The sequence below is a fragment of the Macrobrachium nipponense genome, chromosome 18 (genome assembly GCF_015104395.2).
Source record: "Macrobrachium nipponense isolate FS-2020 chromosome 18, ASM1510439v2, whole genome shotgun sequence".
NCBI lineage: Eukaryota > Metazoa > Arthropoda > Malacostraca > Decapoda > Palaemonidae > Macrobrachium > Macrobrachium nipponense.
In genome coordinates this window covers 54,378,633-54,393,890 of record NC_087211.1, presented here as the reverse complement: position 1 = coordinate 54,393,890, position 15,258 = coordinate 54,378,633, and the positions used below count along the sequence as shown (strand labels likewise).

Here is a 15,258-nt window from a genome sequence, read left to right as displayed (position 1 = left end):
GCCCGAGGCGGATCTCCCTTCTTTAGTCTAGTTTAGTGGTATACCTTTGGTAGACTAGGCCAGGTGGTTTTTTACTTCGTTGCCCTCATTGTATGGTCAATGGTCTAGTCACATCGTGGTCACCGCCCCGTTGACAGATCATCCTGAGTGCACCAGCTATATAGGTCTCTACCTCGCTGGCAACTCTAATAGCACAAGCAGACTTACGCGGCATAGTAACCACGAAGTCAGCTATGCTAACAGGTAAGGAATCAAGATATCAGTTATCTGCATATATATGTTTCCTAAAATCTTCTATTCTGTCTACTCCCACCACCAAAGGTGGGATTCAGCTATATATATATCTGACAGGTAATTTTCATGAACAAAAATGATATTGTAATGATACAATTAAGTTTGTTCATACTTACCTGGCAGATATATATAATTAAGTACCCACCCACCTCCCCTCAGGAGACAGTGGAAATAAAAATTATGAATAGAAAATGGGAATGATTCCTGATACCCGCCTCCCAGCGGCGGGAATGGGTACTAACCACCTGACTCCCACTACGTGTGTCGTAAGTTTTTTAATTTCTGTCGGACTTCGGAAAATACAGCTATATATATATCTGCCAGGTAAGTATGAACAAACTTAATTGTATCATTACAATATCATTTTAAGCTATGGTGCTTGTGTTGTCAAAGTTTTACACCTGTCCAACCAGTTCTTGGCTATCATCATTTAGCGGTGCTGGAGCTATATGAAGAGAAAGATGTAGGTAAGATCCTATCAACTCAACTCTCTAGGGACTGGTATTATTTCCCCTAATTCTAACTGTCCTGCTCATCTTGGATCTCTCGACAGGCTGGTGGGGAGGTCAAGTAGGCAGCAGTCTTTTGGAAATGAGCACCAATAGAATACTTCTTCCTCAATATCAAAACTTCTGATGGTGGTAGAAGGTGGTTCATCTTTAGAAAAGCTTTCCTATTGGTGGAACAGTCATAGCATGTGATAGAATTAAACAGTCAGAACTAAAAGAAATGATTACTTCATTCTTGATGGCATCCTTGATAGCTGAAACAAAGAATTTACTGACAAAAAAAAATTATAATACCATCCTTGATAGCTGAAACAAAGAATTTACTGACAAAAAAAATTATTATATAATGGTGCAAATCATAATGTGCTAAGTGTCTCAACTTTCAAAGAGGCTCCTGGTCATAACTGCCTTTTACCTTGTCAAACCTCTAGTATCAACCTAAGTATATATGGCTCAGAATGGCCTTCTTGGCCCCAGTGCCTGGGCTTTAGCACTAAATATCATACATCCATCCATCAACCTAAGTTTGCAGAAAACTCTTGTAAAAGTTTCCAGGCCCCAGGGGTTGAACCTAATCAAATGTTATATAACACCATGGCCCCAACACTTCAACTGCTGACCTGTACCAAGCAAATAAGTCCCCTGCTCTGTCACACTTAAAAATTGCTTACATCTTCCTGTTTCTATAGAGAGAGATAAAATCCTTTCTTCCTGCAGGTAAAGGCCATCAGCCTTGTTTAATTTTACAGTGGTAAGGGGATATGAATAAGTATTGCCTTTCCAGTTAATAAACAATGTGGGGAATGAGAGGCTTGTCTTACGCAGTAGATATTTTGAAGACTGTGAATCTTATATGGCTTCTGATTTTCACCTGCTATAAACCCCTTACAGAAGTAAACCACTATTTTTAGTGTACAGTATTCATTGGATAAATTTTTAAGCTGTACCATGTTGCCATATGTATGTATACAGATGGCATAGTACAGTACGTACTGTAGTATTTTCCTTCAGTTTAGAGCATCATGTGTTTATCTCAGTAATAGATTGATTAAATTTTATTGAGATATTTTTATGGTAATATTGATGTTAGGACTGCTTTAACTGCAAGCATTTATTGTCTTTTCAGAGTATTAGAATTAAATGCATCTGATGAAAGAGGATTCAGGTGGTTCGAGAAAAAAAAAGTGAAATCGTTTGCCCAAACTTCTGTTGCAAGTACCAGACCTGAGTAAGTATTGTGAGTTGTTGATTACACTATGTTGCCAGTTTATATTGCTGCTCATCTCAGTTATTTTTAAGGCCTTGCCATAATTTTATCAAGGTAAATATTGTATAATACAGTAATGAGTGCTAAAATATATTTGAAAGAATTGCCCTATTTCAAACAAAATCATTGCAGTACATTAATATTTGTGAATGTTTATTTCAAATTTAAACAAAAAATTGTAGTACTTTTCTTACTATTTCCTATTTAAACATGTAGCTATATTAAAAATATTTTCTTGCAGTGGCAAGCCTTGTCCACCATACAAAATTATAATTTTGGATGAGGCTGATTCAATGACGCGTGATGCACAGGCAGCTCTGCGACGAACGATGGAAAAACAGAGTAAAACAACACGATTCTGTTTGATCTGCAATTATGTTTCAAGAATTATTGAGCCCCTTACTTCAAGGTGTTCTAAGTTTCGTTTCAAACCACTGGGTATGTTTGTGTGTTTTATGTTTTTATGTATTTATAACTGAATTGGATAGGATGATTTCTTTTTGCCACCTTTGTCTATGCAGTAAAAAGTTAAGATTTTTTATATGAAGGTCTTTGAAAGCTGATCATAGCTTTGCTTGATAAAATATTTCTTAAAAACCATGAATTAGTATAAGTAAATTTCAGCTTGAAGTTACAGATAACAAAATGTACCAGTCATATCTTGAATAGCAAATATTTTAAAGGTTATATGTTGAGTGCCTTGTTGTGATGGTCTGTAATATTTTATTTATTTTTTGTGTAAAATTGAACTAAACATGTTTATGGTATTGTTCATGTAAAATCTGAATTTTCATACAATCAACTTACCTGTCAGATATATACATAGCTAAGACTCCGTCGTCCCGACAGAAATTCAAATTTCGCTTGCACTCGCTACAGGTAGGTCATGGATCTACCTGCCTGCCCTGGGCGCAGGACTAGGAACCATCCCCGTTTTCTATCATATTTTCTCTGTCGCCGTTGGTATCAACATTGTTGTTATTACCTCCTGACTTAGATTCATTTTTCAACCTTTGATCAACGTTTTTTCGGCGGTTTTTGGTGACGTATTTGGATCGTGTTTTGGCATTCCGCTACTGTGGACTGTTTTTGGAAATAACTCTTTTGGATTTTTCTCAGTATGTCTGATTCTAATGTGAGTGTGAGAATGTGTGTGAATGTAGGCTGCAGGGTGAGGATACCGAAAGCTTCGGTTGATCCTCACACTGTATGCCGTAAATGTAGGGGGGTTCAGTGTTCTGCTATTAATACTTGTAAGGAATGCGAGGGTTTGAATGCAGAAGAGTGGAAGACTTTGACTTCTTATTTGAAGAAGTTAGAGAGGGATAGAGTTAGACGACTGAAAGGTGTGAGTTCAAGGCCTATTGAGCCTTTCACGGATAATTCTAATCCTACTGAGTAGATTCTCCCTATATATCTCATTCTCAGAGTGGTTTTTCGATTCGGCATCGGAAATCGCCAATCTGAAAGCGACTATTAGAGACATGAAGTCCAAGATGGCTGACTCGAAAAGGTAAGGTTCTAGTGATAGTGAACATTTCAGTGAAGTGAGTTCTATCAGTGTTGGTGGAGGGGGCGTTTGATCGTCCCTGCGACGCTCCCAGGCCTAGACCTCTTCCAAGCTCCCATGCCCAGAGGAGAAGGAAAGTCGAAAGCCTTAAGGAGGTCGTGGGGAATCCCCAACGGTCAGACGTCCCTTCAGCTAGCTCTGCTTCATGGCAGCCGGCTCAAGGGCGCTATAGAAAAAGCGTCCTTCGCGAGTGTTTCTCGTCCTCTCCCTCTCCCTCACCTAAACGAGGGTGGAAGGAGTCGAACTTATCGAGACCGCTGAAGCGTCATATGAAGCACGACATTGATTCGAGCCCAGAGCGCTTCTCTGTGAAGCCCCTCTTGCTATTAGAAAGCGAAGGTGGCGTCAGCGTCACCTGACGCTTGGGCGGAAGTACCCCGTCATTCTTCTTCCCCGAGTGATGACGAAAGGCGTCATGCACTAGACGTGGGAGAAGCGTCAAGAAAGATAATTATGGCGGTTCAGGAACAACTGTCATCTCTTGTGGGAGTTTTAGCGCCCCGTCGGAAGGACGTGACGCTTCCAATTAAGAAGTCTCGTCCTCTCTCACCTGCTCGAAGAGAAGCGTCAGACAGACGTGAAACTGCTAAACGTCTTGCAGAAGCTTCGAGTTCGAGGACTAGAACGGGGGCTTACGAGAGTTTTGTAAAGCCAGAGAAACGAAAGACGTCTTTTAGAAGTGAAGCGTCATTCCAAGCGGAGCTTAGACGTGACGCTCCGTCCAATATTGTGACGCCGAGTAAGACGCCTTTGGAGAGCGGAGCGTCTTCCAGGCGCGAAGCGTCATCAAGACGTCAGCAAGAGACGTCAGCCATGACGCTCGGAGAACGGGAAGCGTCATACAAGGCGTCTTCTAAAGTTCAAGAGAAGCCTGAGCTTGTGACGCCTTCCAAGTCTTTCAAAACGGGAAAAAGGAAAGAATATCATTCCCTTAGCCCCTCTCCTATCAGGAGTTTGTCTCCTCCAGAAGAGGAAAGTTCAGAAAGGAGAACGGAGACTCAGATATATCCCGAGTTGGAGGAAAACCTCGGATGATGAGATCATGGAAGAGAGGGCTTGTCCAACTATAAGGTTTTGACTACCCTGCTTCTTGAGGAGTATGGAGACGAGTTGACTCCTGCTGCTCCTCCTTCTCCGCGCTCGCTCTTTTCTAGTGCTAAGACGAAGAAGCCCTCGTCTTTTCTGAAAATGAAACCCACCATCTCGATGAAGCGGGCATTACACGCCTTAGATTCATGGATGAAGTCTAAGAAAGACTTAGTCAGGACAGTCTTTTGCATGCCTCCAGCAAGGTTAGCTGGGAAAAGAGGCATATGGTATAAGACGGGAGAGAATATGGGTATCGCTCTCCCTTCTACAACGGAGGCAGATTTTTCGACTTTAGTTGACGCTTCAAGGCGTCCAAGTCTCAATTCTGCTCGAATTACATGGAGTATTTCAGAACTGGATCATCTCCTCAAGGGACTCTTCCATGTATTGGAAGTCTTCAACTTCTTAGATTGGTCCCTTGGGGTGATGTCCAAGAAAGCCCATGATTCAGAAGGAATCGAACCTGAAGCTCTGTTATGCATCTTGTCTTGCATTGACAAAGCGGTACAGGATGGATCTTTTGAAGTCTCTTCATTATTTGGAGCAGGTCTTTTAAAGAAAAGGACGGTGTATGGCGCCTTCTTAACAAAGGCAGTCTCGCATGCTCAGAGGGCAGCTCTACTGTATGCGCCTCTTTCTGACTTTTTGTTCCCTTCTCAGTTAGTGAAGGACGTTGCTCACTCTTTAACTGAGAAGGCGACTCAGGATCTTCTGACGCAGTCAGCTAGGAAGAAGAAACCTGTTTCAGTATCTGACAAGAAAGGACCTAGTACATCAATGCAGCCCTTTCGAGGTGGTCCGACCTCCAGACCTCCCGCAAGAAGGAAGGCTCCGGAGAAGAGAGGTAGGTCTGCCTTTCGTCCCTTTAAAAAGGGAAAATGAAACATTTCTCCTCCAAGCACCAGTAGGTGCCAGGCTCCTGGGATTCGTGGAGGCCTGGACAATGATAGACGCAGACGAGTCTTCATTGAATATCTTAAGGAAGGGATATCGTATCCCTTTCCTGAATACTCCTCCCCTAACGTCAATACCAAGGGAACTATCAGCCAAGTACAAGGACCCTGTGCTGAGGGATACTCTTCGATCGATGGTGGAACAAATGTGGGACAAGAGAGCGATAGAACTAGTACTGGATCAAAACTCCCCGGGGTTTTACAATCGCCTTTTTCTAGTGGCGAAAGCCTCGGGAGGCTGGAGACCAGTACTGGACGTCAGCTCTCTGAACATTTGTTCAGAAGGAGAAGTTCTCCATGGAGACTTCTGCTTCAGTCCTAGCGTCATTACGACAAGGAGATTGGATGGTGTCTCTAGATCTCCAGGACGCCTACTTTCACGTCCCGATCCACCCTTCGTCGAAGAAAGTACCTCCGTTTCATGACGGGGGGAAGGATCTTTCAGTTCAGAGCCTTGTGTTTCGGCCTGTCCACAGCTCCTCAGGTCTTCACAAGCCTGATGAGGAATGTGGCGAGATTTCTTCATCTCAAAGGAGTGAATGTCTCTATGTATCTAGACGACTGGCTCATCAGGGCCAGATCGGAGAGACAGTGCTTGGAGGACCTAAAGTTAACTCTGGATTTGACCAAGGCGTTGGGATTGCTTGTGAACCTCGAGAAGTCTCAGCTGACCCCCAGACAAGACCTAGTCTATCTGGGGATTCGGATGGATTCTCGGGGTTTTCGAGTTTTTCCTTCGCAAGAGAGAACCGCGAAAGGTTTGCGGATAATCTCTCTCTTCTTAGAGAAGCAACAAACGTCAGCGAGGGAATGGTTGAGCTTCTGGGGACGCTTTCCTCGCTGGAACAATTCTTCCCTCTAGGAAGACTTCATATACGTCCACTTCAATTCTTCCTCAAGAGGTCTTGGAGCTGGAAAACCGGACAACGGTCGGACGTTTTTCCCATTCCAGTGGAGAGAGAGGCACACCTACAGTGGTGGTTGCTACCTCTGGAAGAGAACAAAGGGATCTCTCTAAGAACAGAACCCAGACCTAGTGTTGTTCTCCGACGCGTCGGAGACAGGTTGGGGAGCGACATTAGGCTCAGAGGAAGTGTCAGGCACCTGGGAAACAGCACAGGGGTCCTGGCACATAAACTGCAAAGAGCTCTTCGCCGTACATCTGGCCTTAAAGAGCCTAGAACCTCTGGTGTCAAACAAGGTAGTGCAAGTAAACGTGGACAACACCACCGCACTTGCCTACATTCGGAAACAGGGAGGGACCGGCACTCCTCGTTCCTTTAACGAGCTCACGAGAGGAACCTATTACTTTGGACGTCTCACAGGAACATCTCCCTGCTGACAAGGTTCGTACAGGGAGTAAGGAATGTGAGGGCGGACAGGCTCAGCAGGAGGAACCAGGTCCTTCATACAGAATGGACTCTACACGCGGGAAGTGTGTCTCGATCTCTGGTCTCTGTGGGGAACTCCTCATGTGGATCTCTTCGCAACATTCATTTCAAAAAGGCTCCCAGTGTTTTGCTCGGTCGTGGAAGATCCAAGAGCAATTATGGTAGAACGCCTTCCTGCTAACTGGTCTCGAGTAGACGTTTATGCTTTTCCCCCATTCAAAATCCTGGGGTTAGTAATGAAAAAGTTTTGTGGCGTCAAAAGAGACGAGGATGACGTTAATAGCCCCCTTTTGGCCGGCCCAGGAATGGTTCACGGAGGTGGTAGAGTGGATCGTAGACTTTCCAAGATCCCTACCAAGAAGGACGGATCTTCTCAAACACCCACACTTCAAGAGGTACCATCAAACCTCCCCGCTCTCGCTCTGACTGCCTTTCGACTATCGAAAGACTTGTCAGAGCGAGAGGCTTTTCTCGCGAAGTGGCAAGCGCGATCGCGAGAGCTCGCAGAACCTCCACTACGAAAGTATACCAGTCGAAGTGGGAGGTCTTTAGAAGGTGGTGTAGAGCCAAGAAGTTTGTCCTCCTCCTCTACCTCTATAGCGGAAATTGCTGATTTCTTGCTATTCCTGAGAGTAAAATCTCATCTAGCCGTATCCACAATAAAGGGATACAGAAGTATGCTCTCGGCTGTATTCAGGAACAGAGGATTAGATCTGGCAAATAACAAAGATCTCCACGATCTCATAAGATCTTTTGAGACTTCAAAGTCTAAGAACCAGTACCTCCGAACTGGAACCTGGACGTAGTCCCTCAAATATCTGTCTTCGGATAGATTCGAGCCTCCGCATCTGGCAATCATTTAGAGACATAACTAGAAAATGCCTATTCCTTTTATCTTTAGCTACGGCAAAAGGATTAGTGAATTACAAGCTCTGCATGATAAAGTAGGATTCAAGGGAGACTCGGCTATTTGCTCGTTTAAGACCCTGTTTTTTTAGCGAAAAACGAGAATCCCACGAATCCCTGGCCTAGGTCATTCGAAGTCAAAGGAATGTCGAGTCTCGTAGGCAGAGAAGCAGAGAGGTCTCTATGCCCTGTTAGAGCTCTGAAGTTCTATCTTCAGAGGAAGCGTCAGTTGGGAGGCTCTAGACAAGGTCTTTGGTGCGCGGTAAAAGACCCCACAAGACTGATGTCCAAGAATGCTCTGGCGTTCTTTGTAAGAAAACGTCATTACGGACGCTCATAAGGTCTGTCCTGACGAACAATTACAACTACTGAGAGTAAAAGCTCATGAAGTAAGAGCGGTTGCGACGTCTCTCTCGTTTTATAAGAATATGTCGCTTAAAAACATTATAGATACGACATATTGGAGATGCAACTCAGGATTTGCATCTCATTACTTGAAAGACGGCGTGCGTGTGACGTATGAGAAGTGTTTTTCTCTAGGTCCTATCGTATCGGCAGATACGATTCTGGGTACGGGAGCCGACACCAATCCTTAAATGTATATACTGTTCTTCTGTTTGGATATGGTCGAGAATCTCTCGAACAATGGAGGATTCAGGCTCGCACGGGCGGCCGTCTATGTTGTTCATAAGAGAATTCTTGTCATATCCAATTAGTTGAGTAAAATTTTTTTTGAAAATTATGTATGTGTGCGTAGTGGTTTTTTGAGTTACGGTTGTTGTGACGAGTTCGGATAACTCGTAACAATCCTTAGTTCTAACATATGGTTAGGATCAGGTGGTCGGGATTGGGTTGTGTGCTCCTTCATAAGGTGTATTGTCATATAAGTGGATCAGCACCCATTGACAAAGTCCTTTTAGGCTCTGCTGAGTAGTGGGTAAGACCCCATCGGCAGACCCACAAGAACTCTTGGCCATAGATCACATATCTCGCTAAAGTTTCTTGAGGTGATGCAGACTACTGGGCAAACACCCACGAAGTCTACCACCTATCAGGTAGGAACCAAGGTTTTATTTATACCTACAACATATGTTGTTTACCTGTCTATTCCATATAGTAGCTGTCTCTTACCCTCCACCGAAGGGTGCCAATCAGCTATGTATATATCTGACAGGTAAGTTGATTGTATGAAAATGATATTGTTATGTTACAATAAAGTTTCATACATACTTACCTGGCAGATATATACAATTAAAGGCCCACCCAGCCTCCCCGCAGGAGACAGGTGGAAGAGAGAAAATATGATAGAAACGGGGATGGTTCCTAGTCCTGCCGCCCAGGGCAGGCAGGTAGATCACCTGACCTACCTGTAGCGAGTGGCGCGAAATTTGAATTTCTGCCGGGACAACGGAGTCTTAGCTATGTATATATCTGCCAGGTAAGTATGTATGAAACTTTATTTGTAAACATAACAATATCATTTTTATTATAAACTGCTGCATCTTCAGCCCGAGACATTTTGATCAAGAGGTTATCATACATTTGTGAAGAAGAAAACATCCAATATGAAGATGGTGTACTAGAAGCATTTATTGAAACCATGGTGGTGACTTGAGACAGCCATCACTACGTCCAGTCAACATCACGAGTAAGAGGAAAGGATGAAAAGATAACAAAACTGGATGTTTATGAGGTTACAGGTAATGATTCACACACGTAAAATATTTCAGTTTGAAGCTTGGCTAAAATTCTGGTGTGATGCTTATGGTGGGAAACATTTTAGAGAAAAAAAAACAACTTTGAGAACATCCTATTGCATAAGTGATTAAATAACTTTGGTGACAATGTTCTCATTTCCATGCTCTATTGCAAACTGAATTAGGTTTAGCAAAATTTCTGGTCATGATATGTAAGATACAGCATGTAATTTGTATTTTTAATTTGTTTAATATGTTGGGAGTACGAATCATGTATTATTGTTTTTTGCCCTTCAGGTGTTGTTCCTGAGTCTTGGTTGACTGAATTGATGGAGGTCTGTGCAACTGATTCCTATGAGAAACTAAGTGATTTCTTGAGTAGATTAATGGCAGAGGGTTATGCTGGAAGTCAGGTGAGTTGTAAATATGAGTAGTAACAGACTTCAAGATGTATATTTATCAAATTTGGTTTAAATTTACTTCAAATTGAAGAATGAAATTAAGGACGTTTTTCCATAGCTTTTTGTCTAAACCTGTATATTACTGTATAAGTGTTTGAGGTATGCTATCACTTTCAGTAATCATAACAGCAGCATAGATCTTTGTATTGAGATAGTCCTGTAACTCATTTTGAGATTATTTGTTGGTGTAATGAAAGGAATTTTTCATTTGTTTACGAAGTGACTGAGAAAGGGTGAGCTGCTTAAGTCAAGCACTGTTGCTGCAAGACAGGCGTGTGTTAACAAAATATCTTAAAAAAACTTAGCAGAAGCTCAGTCTGTAGCTTACTAACTTTTTGTTTGAGAAATCAGGTCTGATGATACATTACCAAGGAGGCCATCTTACCAGTTAAAAATGTTAGATATTTTTCATGGTGTTAATGCATGTGGTATCTTTGTTTTGCATGGTTATTGTTCACTTGTAAATTTGTGCAGTAGTTGTTTCGATTGAATTTATTCATTGAATATTTAAAGTTTGTCAGTGATGCTGTGAACCGAGTGATCTTTTAAATAGTACCGCTGAATGTAAAACAAACTTTTCTTTACTTTTCAGATATTATCTCAAGTGCATGACCTGTTAATTGAGGATGAAAGGCTCAGTGATTCTGCAAAGGCTGTTATATTGGATAAACTAGCTGTAAGTAGACTTTATTTCTATTTTATAATGATTATATTATATTTTTAAACATCCCACCAAGTTCAAAATGTTTTCATACACATTACAAACTTAGTTGTGGCTTTGTACTCAGTGCATGGTTGCCCAGTGATACCACTGATATCTCCACTGTGTTAGTCCTGAGTTCATTGCCACTGAAGTCCCTTCAAGGATTTTCACTGGCATACAACCTTACTGATCCTTTTTAGCTAGCAAAGGGGGCTTTGAGTCATCAGTAGCTGTTACCTTGTTCTCCCAGGTCTCAGGTGGAAAGGGTGCTTGGGCACTATTCATACATGTGGATATTTGGTCACTTGGACATTGTGCACAAATGCAGTGACCTGTCCCATGCTCTTGTTACTCAGTAGCTACCTTTAAACCTTTAATTCAGAGAAACTATATTGTGAGTAATTGATTAGAATAAAAGTAGTAGTAGAAGATGATAGCACAGCTCCCTAACTTGCTTGCTGAAAGCCTACATCTTGAGAGTATCACTAGGAACCAATTTCATTATACAAATTGACTGCAGAGCACTAGTTTACATGGTGGAAGAGGTCTTTCACCTGCTTTGGGAAATCCCTTTTGTTGCTTCCATCTTTCTTTCTTGAAATCTTCACCTGAAAACCCTTACAGACAGAGTCAGTTGACTATAAACCCAATAGGGTTCCAAAGGATAATCAGCTTGCAGAGAGAGAATTTATAGGAAAAGCCATTAGTAAATAAATAAGGAGAAATAGAAAATTAAACCAATACACCTGAATTCAGGAGGCATCAGTAGGTAGCAGGACTGAATTTTGCCAAATATTAGATCAGAGGATTCCACAACTGCACTAGGTAAATTCTTACACATTATAGTACTACCAAACCAAGTAGTATTAAACCTGATACCAAAAAAAATAAATAAATAAAACAGGACACTGTTGGCAGCTCAGTCAACCAATTGTTTCAAGCGAAAATAACTAGGTCAGTAAAGAAGAGTGCAGAGGATGTTTGTTGTTATAGTGCATTTTGTGCAACAGATATGAGCTTATGTATGCCACAAGTGAACATTTTGAGATAGCAAAATAAATATGATTGATGACATTACTCTATCCAAGGGTTTGAGATTAGTCAGCGCCCACAGACCTTGTTAGAGAAAAGAGTTAAAACACTTATTAGTAAAAACTTCATCACAGAGCAATTGAAAGCATTTCCTCAAGGTATCAACTTTTGTGAGAAAAAGAGCAAGTCAATCTTAAAGTTACTGACATTTAAAAGTATGCCATTGAAAAGTAAACCAGGTTGCAAAGGATAAATTGTTTTGTATCGTATTGACTAGTTGTCATACTTTAAGTTTTAGAATAGAATATTTCAGCTTCATGCCCCAAAGCCTACTTCACTCATGAATATATGCCAGATCTCTGTTCAAGGCTGCAAACACAGACCTCAGGTGTGAAGAAGAAATGACAGCTAGAAGATAACATTATCGGCACACACAATCATGTTGTTCTCCAAACCTTGCCACAAGTCACTAGTGTAGATAATAAATAGCAAAAAAACTGTAGGTAAAATATTGATAAAGATATACCAATTCCCAATAATCTTAGCTTCCAGATATGTGCATTATGATTCACACAATCAGAGGCTGCACTAAAATCCAAACTGACTGTGTGCGCCTCAGCACCCTCATCAAGAGCACTCTGCAAGACGTTAAATATTGATGAGTGTATCACAAGTACCAAGGTCTGTAGGAAACCCAAACTTTGATGCTGGTAGCAGGTTATTATTATCTTCATACAACCTACAAAGATGCTTTGAGAGCTGCATCTCAAAAACTAAATATACCGAGGCTAATTGAAAATGACTTATTTTTTGAGGGACACGAGGACTGACGTGGTAGTCTATGAGTGATACATCCAGGTAAGGGAGTTTTTGAGTAAAGACATATTGAAGATGGATAAAGTATTGCCTTATTTTGGTGTCTAACTTATGTGGCAAATGTTACCCACAACTTAAATCACATCCAAGAATTTTAGGGGCAGACTTATAAGCCAGCATATATGATAAAGTGATAGTAGTTGACATTAAAAACTTGTACTTACAAATAAAATTGGTATGACATGTGTAACGTTAAGCAAGGGAACTTGATCATACTCAAGACTGACAGGTCATGTTACAGAGGAAGTATGGTTACTTCATAAAATAAAACCTCTACAATGGTCCTTGAGGTGACTCAGCATCCATAGATTCAGCACATCCAATCAGTTAAGCAAAGCAAATGACAAGAGGGAATGTGGAATAACCACCTGCCAATAAGATTCCATAATACTATCCTACTCATATAGCAAGTTGTAAGTGGAGAGATTTGCATTTTTAGGACTAATTTTTTTCAGATGTCATTTGATCATATGAGAATAGAAACCATTCCATTTTTAGTAGAATTATTCCTCAGCAGAGGCTTGAACAGTCATTGAAACTTGGAAACAAGGTAGTTAAGGGGGCCGGCCGGCTAATGCCCTTTTTCAAGGACAGGACTTTGATATTCATACCACTTAATAAGGTGACTTGGGACATCTCCAAACCGCATATGATTTTCGCCTCTGACCTTCAGTTTTTGTGACCCGCCAGGGGCGATTTATCCCGAAAATACCATTTTTCAAATCTATCTCCTCCTTGATATTTAATATTAAGACCTGGGATTACTACCATATATAGACCTGATGTAGACCTCCAATCGAATGGAGAGTTTTTTTTCTAAAAGTCCTTTTTTTGCAAGATATGAATTTTTCAATATGGTAAAAAAATAAACCCTATAAATCAGGAGAAAAAAATTTATATAAAAAATACGAAACAAAAATTGGAAAAAAGGGCTCTATTTGATTGTTCTATAATGTCTTCCTGAGTTATATACCAAATTTCAATGTTATAGCTTTAAAACTAAGTGAGAAGATAGATTTAGAAGGTCAATAAGTATAGTTTTGAGATACGGGCGTTCAAAGTTTTCCTTCGTATTTCTATAAAGACAATGTTAATAAATATGATTATTATGAATGTATATTTCTTTTTTGTGTATTAATAAACCAAAACTATTTTATTTATCATAATTTAATCATAAATGATGATCCCTTTGCTCATATATCGCAGCCTGGGGGCACTGCTTGAGGCAAGATGGGGCACTCCTTCCTACGCAATTCTCTCTCTCCCCTTCGCTAACTCGGCTTATTACAGCGAATTTTCTTCTTCTGTATGTTAGCGAGATGTTTTCCTTGTATTTTCCTCTTTGGCATGATGAAATTCTTGCCCCGAAACCAAGATAAACAAACGTAAATGCAAGAGAATTTCAAGAGGTGAAACTCGAAGGCGTACTCTTTTTTACAAAGACAATTGAATAAATCATGATTAGTATGATTTTCATATTCCATTTTGGGTTTTAAAAAACCAAAAAAACTTTATTTATCATGAATGAAGATCTCTTTGCTCAAAGATCGTCGTAGCCTTGGGCACAGTGTGACGTGTGCTGTCAAGCAAGACGGGGGCGTTACTAAGCAACCCTCCCCTCTCTCTTCACTAACTACGCCATATATTATGATATTCTGTAATAATACTTGAGCGATTTTTCTTCGTCTGTATGTTAGCAAGATGTTTTCCTTGTCTTTTCCTCATTGGCATGATGAAATTCTTGCCGAAACCTACATAAACATAAGTAAACGCAGGCGTATGTCAGAGGTGAAATGGAACGTGCAGACTACTCGACGTCTGTAATCGCACTAAATCAGGACTGTTACAGGACAGGACAGTGGACTTGGCCTGAAGTCTCCTTCTCAACTCGGGGAATGTCTACAGATGCCATTTCTCCCAATTTCTTTGACAATAATTATCAAAATTTACGATAATAGAGGAAATATTGCATTTTCTTGTACGGATCAATGTTTTAGGCTTATTGAGTTACGTTAACTAATTACCCTGTAACTACGAAAGTAAGAGGAATTTTGACGAAATATTTCATATACGTATTCTCAATTGCCAAATGAAGCTCCATGAATTTTTTCATGACTGCATTTTTCGCCCTATACCTCCATATATAGGCGTTCTGGCCGGCCCCCTTAAATGGAGGTAGGCAGGTGAGTGGGGAATTGCCATTCGCTTCTCTTTTATCATGCACTTTTTATTTAGCTAAGGTGTTGAGACATCTTGAGAATCAGGCTTGGATTTCTTTTTATATTTTTATGTATTTTATTATTTTATTTATTTTTTTGGCAAAGAGTAAGATAGTAAAGTTGAGGTGGTAGTGCAAGAGATGTACTTTTATAGTCAGGACTCAATCCACTGAGCAGTCTCCTTCAAGTGCTCAGCAGGGCTCAGATCTCCTTGATAACAGAACAAGGAACTGGTTTCTTTCATGCAAGAGGGTCAGGAGTCTTCCCAAGCCCTTTTTACAACAGCCTTCC

At 40.9% G+C, this 15,258-nt stretch overlaps 1 pseudogene; it reads left to right on the top strand.

Moving 5' to 3' along the window:
- Window positions 1-15,258, top strand: part of LOC135197072 (replication factor C subunit 4-like) — a 44,431-nt pseudogene that overhangs the window by 26,034 nt on the left and 3,139 nt on the right.